Source organism: Octodon degus, unplaced genomic scaffold (genome assembly GCF_000260255.1).
Source record: "Octodon degus isolate 3935 unplaced genomic scaffold, OctDeg1.0 scaffold00016, whole genome shotgun sequence".
In the NCBI taxonomy this organism is placed as follows: Eukaryota; Metazoa; Chordata; class Mammalia; order Rodentia; family Octodontidae; genus Octodon; species Octodon degus.
Genome location: NW_004524592.1, coordinates 3,503,459 through 3,514,827, shown reverse-complemented (window position 1 = coordinate 3,514,827; position 11,369 = coordinate 3,503,459). Strand labels below are relative to the sequence as shown.

Below are 11,369 nucleotides of genomic sequence, written 5' to 3'. Positions count from 1 at the left end.
CAGTACTATTCACTATAACCAACATGTAGAGAACACCTAAATATTTATCAACAGATGAATGGATAAGGAAAATGTGACACTCACCAAATGGAATATTATTCAGCCTCAAATAGGAAGAAAATTCTGCCACAGGCAACATTGTGGATGAGCTTTACAGGCATGAAACTAAGCAAAATAAGCCAGTCACAGGGTGACAAATCTCAAAGTAGTCAAAGCCATGGAAACAGAAAAAATGGTGGCTGTCAAAGCCGAGGAGTAGAGAAAATGGAAAATTATTCAACAGATATGAAGTTTGTTAGGTAAGAGCAAAAAGAAAGATACTACCCAGCATTGGATTACACTTATCGGGACTGCATTATACATTTTAAATATTTTTAAGAGGGCAGATCTGATGTGAAGTGTTCTCCTCCAATACAGTGTAAAAAAGTGTCAACACTCAAATCTGAATGAAGCAAAGACCCCTAAATCATCAGTTTGGGGCCACCTAAATTCATGTGGCTCACCATAACCTGAAGAGTAATATTCTAAAGTAGGAACTCAGCCACCAGCTTTGTGGTCACATCTCAGAAGTCTGGCCAGATCACATATTTAAACACTGTTTTCTTGTAGGTATTTGATTTTACCCAATGAACCCCCAATACTTGGTAAATAAGTAAATGTCATTAAAACTTTTTCTCTTGTGTCTTCAACATCATGATACAAAGGTACAACAACGAGGCCTGCGAGATTGGGTGCAAAGGCAGTTTGTGTAAGATTACAGAACCGAGTTATTGTTTTCCATAACCTGGAAATCCTTTTTCAGTGTTGAAATGGTATTAAAGAAAACAATGGACCTGAGTTAAACCACGGGAAAATATAAAACACTACTTAATTGAACATAAGGTCAATAGCAAAGGTTGTATAAAAGTTCAGGGATTCACACTGTATAAGCCTTATTTGGGCTGAAAGACAAACTATATATCAGATTATTTTTAAAAGAACACACACACACACACACACACACACACACACACACACACACCACCATTCCAAACTGAAAAAGCTTCACGGATTTAAAAAAAAAAAAAAAGACAAAATCTAGGTATTTTAGTTCAAGGTATATATTCAGTTTTTTAATTAATATGGTATCTGTGGAAAAGAATATATTCTTTCTCAAAATCAACAGGTTTCCCATTGTAAGTGTCATAATTCTTGAGATGTCAGTTGCTTGCGGGATTCTTGGTGAAAATTACTCTAGTAATGTCTGGCATCATTAAGACAATAATATTGAGACATATAAAAATATTCATAGCTACCCTCTGTTCCCTGGGTATTTGGAACAGTAATCCCATATGGCTAATAGTACTTGTTATGTAGATAGAGAATGATTCCAAAACAATAGAAATCACCAAGGGACAGTAAGAGGGAGTTAAAAGTGAAGGGAACCTTGTTTTTCTGGTGAAAATAGCAAGGCTAGCAACTTCAGCTGGTGACTACCAATTCCATGTCCCTTTTCAAGCCAACTTAGATGCTAGTTTGTCCATAAACTTCACTGCAGAAGAATTTATTTAACCACTTACAGCAATGTCAATACAGATAACTGACTTACGAAGCTACAAAAAGTTCAGATAACTCATGAATATCTACAAGTAAGTCTGAGTGGAAAAAATAAGAAGCCTCAAAACTCTTGAGTGTCCTAGCTACAGGCATAAAATTACTGCCTCTGCGCCCCTTGGAGGACAACGATGTGGGTCGCTCTGGCCAGTGCTGCCTCTTGCTCTGGCTGCCTTCTGGGAAGCACAGGGGTGGGCGTAACGTCATACTCTGAGAGATGCTGTAAGTGCCCCATTTTCACAAAGACCAAGAAGGAATGAGAGAAAATAGTTCCCATGCTCATAAATCAGGAACAATAATAACTGCAGAGCAAAACTGATTTCTGTGCACTCAGACAATGAGATTCAGTTAATGCCACAAGCTCTTTGTTTTGTGAAAGGTAAATTTTCTCCAGGCTGCAGAGAACAGCAATAATTATTCAGAATTCCTGAAGTAGGCTAACCATTTGTCCAGAGGGCAAAGAAATCCTGCTTGACTAGCTTCTGCTCGAAACCAGTGTCAAGTTCCTGACCTTATGAACTCCCCAGAACAGTATTCAGAGGCAAAGGAGGAGCTGTTCTCTTTAGCTTCTTTCTTTTTTAATTTTTAAAATAAGAGCAAGTAAGGTAGTGATGTTTGCACTGGCATTCAGATTGCTCCTAAGAGGCAACTGCTCTATTTGACAATAGATTTTCATCCTTTACCAATTGGGTGATATTTTCTTAGTTTCCCCTTTTTAAAAAAGATAATATTAAGAATCCTTTCTAGGCTGGGCATGGTGGTGCATGCCTCTAATCCCAGCCAGCACTCAAGAGGCTGAGGCAGAAGGATTGCTGAATTCAAGGCCAGTCTGAGTGACATAGTGAGACCCTGTCTCAAAAGAAAAGCAGCCCCCCAACCCTTTTGTTTATGGTGAACCATGCTAGTTGATAAGCATTAACCTGCTTCCACTTTTATAGTTTACGTTGATGAGATGTTACTGTAGACATCACATACATTCTACATATACTCCTATGTCATTAAAAAAAAAATCCTTTAAACTCAAAGATTAAAAATACACTTAGCAAACAAGAAAACAGCCAAAAGAAGAAAGGGATCAACCCTTCTGAAGGTTGTGAGAAATCAACTTTCGTCTTATTATCTACTGATCTTTTCCTCTGTTTTCTCAGTGGGACTGTTGACATGGTTCCAGAACTGGAGGAGAGAAGAGACTTAAGTGCCTAAAGCAGAAGCTCAAACTGTGGGATGCCACAGATCTTGAAAATTTCCTCTAAGTGAGAGTTCATGAGTTCAAGCACAGTGTGTACAGAATTTCAAAACTCCTCTGAAATGCATTAATGGGTCCCTGTCCCAATGCTTCCAAACATCGCATGAGTCCTGTGTAAAGATGGGGGGATTAGTTCTGCTCTACTAAGTTTTGAAAGACTTGGGTACCCTCTTCACGCCCACCTAACTCTGAAGTCCTTAGTTCCTCTCAGACCGCTACTCTCAGCTCTGCTGAAACATAGTTGGGTCAGCATCAGCAAGGACCGCTGCTTCACAAGTGGTGGTTATGAAGCAAATGCTCTGCCCAATCTTCCGCTAAAGACAGTTCTTAGAACTTCAACCACACATAATGTGTTGCAAAACTCACTTGCATAGCCCTGGAATTCACTCTTGAGAAGACACAGGATTTCAAAGCTGGCTCGCACTGGGTGGTTTTGCAGTTGCCTGAATGACACGATCTGTCAATTTGAACTTTGATCTTTGGGGAAACACAGCCCCACCTCGAAATACTCCTCCTAATCAGCTTGGATAATGCTCCTATTTGTGAATTCAAAGATTAAAAGTATTTGGAGAAAGAACTAACTTCTTTCTTCCTGAGACATTCCCTCCAGGGCAAGCTGCAGTTAGACTTGGAAAAGTAGGGAGGGCAAGCTTATCATTTTTTTTTTTTTTTCGATCCCATAGTATCCCAAGCTGTCAACTCAGCAGCTTTCACAAGCACTAAACCTACTTTTAAAAAAGGAGAGCTTGAAAGTGTTGTACCATTAGCTATTCTGATTCTAGTTCATGCCAGGAAGCAAAGGTTCTTATTATACCATGTTCTATTTTTGATCTCATCTGTATCAACAGCCTGAAGTCTCAGCATAGTAATAGCGGGGAAATTCTTTGATGATAATTGGAAACTGCTCTGTCTTGCCCCTTATGTGATCCAATCTGACTGTCAATAGGAGTGTCATCTGGGCTGTAAAGAGCCACAGATGAGAAAAATGCAAACCTGAAATCTATGTGGAGGGTGTAGAGGCAAGTCAGAGCCTCTTAGGAAAGTTCTAGGGGTTATGTTGGGTTACAGAGGGAAGAGGGTGGCTGGCCTTCCCTTGGTGTTGTCCAGCTTTCTGCACATTAGCTGACCATCATTTGAAATTTTGGACTGTGCTACTTTTGCTTTTCTGCAGAAAACACCGTGCAGCAAGGAAAGTAAGACCACACGCCACTTATTGAAAACAAATATAACACCAGGCTTTAGAACGCGGTCCCTTGTCGTCATGATCAAGATTGTAACAAGAACAGGAAATGGCACAGCACGAATCCGTTTTCATGATAACGATCTTGCGAATGTAAAGAACATAGGAAATGGAACAAATGTCACCATTCCATCGCCGCCTTCAAGTGGTAACCTCCCTGTCCTCGTCACACGCCCTACTTAGGATCCCGGCTAAAGTGCAAAGAAAATCTCAAGGCAGACTGAGGCACCAGGGGGACAGTGGAGCCCCCAGCGATCTGTGTGCCTGTGGGAGTCTCCTTCAGACTCTGCTGGGCTTCGGAATTCCTTAGGGCAAATTCCTTGACTCTGGCCTGAATAAAGCAGGTCAGACATGGAGGGAAACAAAGAAAGCTAAAAACCGAAGAGGCCTCTGGGAATAGGTGCTCTGTTCACCAAGCTTATCGGGATGAAGAAGCCCTGACCTTCCCCTAAATAGAAGCAGCACACAAAGAGAATGGCTCAATGCTTTTCTTCTGTCCACTCCTCAGAGCTCCTCTGCTTATTGAGGAAAATGGATCTTCTATCTCACGTTCCTCTCTTTGCTCTATCTAAAGAGGTTGTAACTCAATTCGGGCTCATCGAAAAGTGTAAAGGAAGATCTCAGCACCACGAGGTAGCCAGAAATGGTCGAGGTTAGTCAAGCTAGGTCAGAGTCGGTGCTGTCCTGCTCCATTCCTCTTTGACCTGGGCATGTTTTCCAGGGGATCTGTTTCACTTGGAAGTCTCTTTAAGTAACACTGTGTGAAATTTACAATAAATCATCTCACCCTGAGATGACTGCTTCAGCTAGGAGGGGGAGTCGTGAGGAATGGTGTCTAAATTTGCCAAATAAATACTAGGGAAGATGAAAGCCAGATTGCCTGGAGTTCTGTGCCCCCCTCCCCCCTCACCAAATGTCACTCACTCTGCCCAGCTGGCTAATAACTCCTTACGTGGCATCCAAGTAGCTGCACTATACATTTTCGTCTGGGGATTTGTCCAGGCAAGCAAGCCTGAGTGTACTTGATGTTTCAGGCCTCTTGGATATCTGTTCTTCCTGATGATATCCTAGTAGCCAAGTGGCCCTGATTGGTTAATAAGGAACGCAATAGTGTTCCTTGTCCTGGTTATTTATCACTCATTAAGTGATACTAGGAGATTCTCAGGCAGTTTCCCATGTCAAGAGTGAAATCTGTGCCCTGATAAGATGCCACACGTGCCTTTGTGTAAGGCACGTCAGTTTCCTAAGTATCCTTGCAATTCCCAAGATGGATTATGCTGGAGGAAGCCCTACATTTCAAATGACCTAAAATTCAAGCACAGGACTGAAAAATAATCACATGGATACAGCCTTACAGGAGAAAAAGAATACATTTAAAAATTGGCTTAGTCATTTTTCATCTCTAATGTCGTCTAGCTGTCTTAGCAGACTGTATAGAATGGTGGTGAATCAGAATAGTGGGGCTGCTTCACTCATTTCAATACTCTATTTTAAAAAATCATGATGGTTTCCCTGGCAAGTGCAAGGGCCTGAGTTCAATTCCCGGTTGTGCAAGAAACAAACAAACAAAAAAGAACTGGCTCAAGAGACTCCAGGGGATAAAAAATCATGATTGGGGCAGTGAGACCCTAGGACTGATTATTAAACAGATTTCTATCTTCTTACTCTTTACTTCCCTAAGTCTCAGATGATTAGCTTCCTTTATTTTTCTTTCAATTTTATGTATTTGGTACAGGATCTCATTACGGAGCTCAGACTCATAGTGATCCTCCTGTCTCAGCCTCCCCAGTGCTGAGATTGCAGGTGTGTGCCCCCACGCCCGGTTTCAGGGCCAGCATGGTACACCTGGTGTTGAGGGGCCCACATGGCGTGTGGTACCAGGGACCAGACCTGGGTCCTTGTTCTTGCCTAGGCGGGTACTGAGGCCACTGAGCTGGCTCTGCGGCCCTCGTATGTCTACATGGCACAACTAGCGCTTTTCATTCTTCCACTATGCGGGGGCAGAAAGGAAACTCACTCAGGATGAGGGGACGGCAGGTCTCGCAGCTGGGGAGCCAGGGTTAGTCCCTTGGCATATCTAAGCTTATTTATAAAATAAAGTGATTTATCTATTTTGTAGAAAATTTAAGCCCTTAAATTTAGACATTGTGTTTTAATAAAATCCAACACTATGGCACGGACATAGTCCATACTTGTTATAGATATCGTTTTGTAGAATTTGATGAACATCAAATTGAATGTGTATTTTAGTAGGGTATTAACATCTCTATGAATATTAAAACATCACATCTCCCTATGTCTTACTTATAGTTTAATTTTTACAATTAAGGTACTTTCTTTCCTCAGTGTGTGCATACCATCTGATTTTTGTGGAATAAAGTCACTAGAATAAGACAAAAAGTTATAGAATGCATTCCTATGACAGTATATATACAATCATCTTAAATGTAATAGAATAAAATTTAAACAACTGCAGCTGGCCACATGAGGGAATAAAATGTTTGTGTACAAAGTTTTGGATTAAATTTGCTGAGGAGACATTAACTTCTAAGATATAAGGTGCCAGTTTTTAAAGAAAAAAGCCACCCCGAACTCAGAAAATGCTAGAAATTATTTTCCAATTCAGAAATATGAGCTAGAATCAGCATTCTTACTGTAAATTGATACCACCTGTCCCTAATCCTCACTCTCCTTACTAGACTACCAACCGGCATGCTGTCACAGTGTCCTGCTATCTACTCTGCCCAGCATTTTCTTGGGTAATCTAAGTCTGTTTCAAAGGGTTTCACACCATGAGACCACAGATAAGAATTGTCTCAGGCTTGTGCAGACAATAAATATTGACCACAGTGAGCTGCCATTTCCCACCCCAGAAGTGGTCTAAGCTGAAAAGGGAACTTCTTTGATCTTATCCAGAGACTTTATGCCATTTAAAATTACTCCACTTTAGCATCCTGTTTCCTAATTCCATGGTCCCCTTGATCATTGAGTACTTGGGCTCACTTTACTTCAAATTATTTGTGGCCTAGAAAACAATAAACAAAGATCCATGTTCTCATCTGCTTGTGAGTAAAAACTGTATAGAGACTTCCTGTGTACAAAGGCAAACTCATGACTGGTGGGTTGTCATCCTTGTTAGCAGCTTGTGGCCAGCATGCCTCTCCGTGCATCGAGCGATGTACTCTAGTCAGCCCTTAGCCTTGTGGTTAGTCCAAACTGGGCTCTGGTGCCAAGAGGCCTTTGGCTAAACTAATAAACTGATGATCAAGTAGATGTGGCTTTGTTACCAATGACTAGGACGAGTAAACCAAACACTGCCAGGTGTGGCACCACCACCACCTTGTACAGAAGTAAAAAAAAAAAAAAAAAAAAAGACTACATAAGAACTTGCAAAAATTGAGAGCAGAGACTATGTTTAATACCATGTATGCCACTGGAAAATATCAGAATCCTACACATCTGGTAATCATTACTGGTCCTCTAGGGAAAAAAAAATGGAACTGTGGTGGTGATTGAAGGGCAATAAATGAATGGGAAAAGGTTAATAGTTGCCATCTCATCTATAGATTTGGGCATTTCGTCATGGAGAAGCATTTTTTGGGTGACTCATTGAAAATATGTTTAATTTGTTATGTGGTCTATGTATTTGAGCTATGGAGGAAATTTAGGAATGTATGATGTGGTCCCTACATTAAGGGTAATCTCATAAAAACTAAGTTAAATATATGTGAGCATATTATGGTTGTATATCAAACACATTTTTGATGGGGAAGAAGTGCTCAAGAAGGACCAAGTATACATTAATACCTCTAAAAACAGCCCAAGGCCTCCGTGTAGCTTTACTAAAATGGGAAAAGCTTGTGAGTAAGTTGAATTCTCAACTGAGTGCTGATGAAAGTGTAGAAGTGAATGCAGATGAGTGTTCCATGGAGCCAGGAAATGCAGAGGTGGAGAAAAAGAGAGCAAGACCTAGGCTAGCAGTGGGATTGCTCATCGATAGCTGAAAACTCAATTCAGACAGTGGAGGAATTTTCAGAAAAGAAGTCTCAACAATAGAAACTGGTACTTGGATGAACTCACATGTAGAGAAAAGGGGCTTCAACATGAATGATGACCAAGACATAGGAGCTTAGAGCAAAGATAATCAGAACCCAGTTGAGGACAGTAACTCACACAAACTGGCATGGAAAAACGTAGTATTTCTAGTACACTGTGGTATGATTGGAGAATATAATTATTTAATTTTCTGGGAATAGCTAAGTCTATTGTAGGGAAGAAAAGGCTTGTCTCTGTGGCCACCAAACCAAAGGATGTACTGGCTTTTGTTTTCATCTTCTCAACAACTCTGGAAATGGATTCTTAAATAGTTTTAAGTAAAACCTAAATATACACAATTACATTGTATTAAATGTAATCCCACCTTATTTTCTGACTCAAAAGAAGTTTCAAGTTTTTATTCCTTAAGGTTGTTATTGTAAATGTTGACAGGGATGAGTAGGAAGAGGATAGAGAAATAATATTAAACACTTACTGGATATTTTCTGTTTGGGTACTAGGCTATGGAGTTCACATGTATTTTCTCACATTAAGTTATTACCATTCTCTATACTTAAGATATTTCAGTTAACCTCTATTTGAATAAGAAAACTTCTGCATATTGTTTAGAATATTGTTCACCAGCTCAACTGTTTAAAAGAAGGAAACATTTGGAACAGAAAAAGGTATAGAATGGTAGCCGCAGAAGAATGGGGTTATAAAACACTTCAGGAGTTTTTGACAAGCTTAGCATTCAAGTATGTAGAGGACTAGATAGTGGGTTTACTTCAGAGCAGAAGATTCTGGAAATGAAAAGCCTCACAACATTGAAACTAGAGTATTCTATAGATGCACATGGCTGAGTTTCAGGAGAAATATTAGAGGAGAAAGGCTAGTATTCTGAGTCAGTTGCTGCAATTCTGAGGTATTGCGATGTCTTTAATCTATTGTTTCCATAAGAGTCATGAGCAAATTTTTGGGGAAGATTAGGAATCTTGAGCAATAATAGCATAGATGCAAGAAAATCTTGGGCAAGAGTCCTCTTTCAGAACATTAATGTCAAAGTGAGGTCTTTAAGATACCTGTTTGGAAGGTTCAGTAGTTATAAGGGTGTTTATTTGTGTCTAAAAATACTTATTGAGAAGGGCATATGGGTCACTGTGTATGTTCCAAGGAAGTGTAAAGTTGAAAGCTCTCACAATCCATTTCTTTAATGTTTCATATTATTTGAAGACTTTTTCCAGGACAGAAATACCAAAAGACTACATTATTAATTTTGGGTAGGCTAGCCATTTTTATGACTCTTTCTTTGCAGTATATAGAATTAGATGAGACAGTAATTTCACGTCAAGCTAAGGCAATAAGAAATGCCTGCCATTTTTGCGTTAAATAATATCACAGATGCCAAGTGTTACCATACATTGCAGCTGAAAAAAATAATGCAGAGTATCTCTGTGCCTGCCCAATATACTATATTTGTGTCTTAAGTAAAACCATGTTTATATCTTACCCATCTTATATAGTAGAATAAATAATACAGTAGTACCTGTATGAGGAAATTTCTTTAAGGGAAGGCTATAGAACAATATATATTTACCAAAGTATGCTGCATTGTCTATTAGAATTAAGAAAACCAAAACACAAGGAAATTTTGTAATTATTTCTCATAACATTAAATGATTTATATTGAGGGTAGCAGGGCATATTTATAACCAGCCTAATTCAATCAAACAATAAAACCTCAATTCAGAGTAATCAAAATTATAAACTATGAATGGTATCCCCAACAAAAATGACTAGAGAAATATCCTGAAAAGTCTCAAAAGCATTACAAATGGATGCCTGACAGTTTAAGATGATTTTCTAAATCTTAAGATTTTCTTTACCATAAAGCATGCTCTTATATTTCTAATGATATTTCCCATAAAGGCTTTAAATTCCATTGAGTTTGAATATATGATGTGCAAGCATTTCATTTCTGACTTGGAAAATGCAGAGAAGCAGTTAACAACTTGTGGAGCAAACAATATCATTTTGCACTGGGATGCAATGCTTTCCAACAGCATTCTTCCAAATTCATTGTCCCTTCGTTTTAGTTTAATACTATTTTTGTCACATAGGTTTTTAGAACTAGTCATGCTTCACTGCAGAACATGAGCTGCTCCTCTATCCAAGGAGAGCACACATTGGGGAGCTTGTGTTCTGGGCACCGGTTTATGACAGTGGTGTTCTTGCCAATGAAGGTGGTGGCCTCTCGGTAGCAGAAGCAGGATAGGCTTTAACAAAAAGTGTAAAATAACCCCAGAAGAAGAAATCAGAGAAAAGGAAGGATGGAGAGAGGGAGGAAGAGGAGGAGAAGAGGCGACCTTGGCAAATAAAGATGAGGCACTGGGCCAGGGAGATAGCTCAGTAGAATAAGCACTTGCCTGGCAAACGCAAGGCCTTGAGTCCGATCCCCCGTACCACAAAAAAAAAAAAAAAAGATGAGGCATTACAGTCGGAGTGGGTTTGGTCAGCATTTCTAATGTAAACATTTGCTTATGATTTGAAGAAATAACATTTTCTCCTAGGAGTTTTTACACCTATTACTTGCTTTCAAAAGTATTGTATATCATATAATGCCATATATCTCAAAAAGGCACTTACAGATACCTAAATTGCCCTGATCAAGATTCAAATTCCACTGATCCCTATCTTTACTCTTTCTCTAAAATCACAAGTTTTATCCTTGTTAAATATGTGCCAATGGACAAATGAGTATAAGAGGTGTGATTGCAATATAGGATGAATATTTAAATTTTAAAGATTTATCACCATAAAAGACATGGACCTCAGTCACCTTCAGAAAACCCTTCTCTTCCTTCTCACTAATAGGATTCTTCTTAGCACTTCCTGAAGCAGCTAGGAATTCTCCTTCTTGAGTGTCTTTAGTTGAGGTAATGCTTAAGTTCTACCAATACAAAGAAAAGTAAAACTAAACCTGAAAATTTATGACTCAGGATTTAAACTATCTTTCAAAATTGTTTTGCATAACAAGGCTATCAATACTTCAACAATTAGGAGTGTGGATAGCTTGTATTCTTGAGCATCAGGGAGGTGGCTCAGTAGAATAAGCACTTGCCTGGCAAGAGCAGGGACCTGAGTTCAATCCCTTGTCCCGCCAAAAAAAATAAAAAATTAAAAAAAAAAAGAATACATCCTCCACAACAAGGAATTAAGGGACCTGACAATTAGCTCAGTTGTTTAAGTGACTGC

At 39.3% G+C, this 11,369-nt stretch overlaps 1 pseudogene; it reads left to right on the top strand.

Annotated features, from left to right (window-relative positions):
• The first annotated feature begins 4,100 nt into the window (after positions 1 to 4,100).
• Positions 4,101 to 11,369, top strand: part of LOC101575118 — a 15,944-nt pseudogene continuing 8,675 nt past the window's right edge.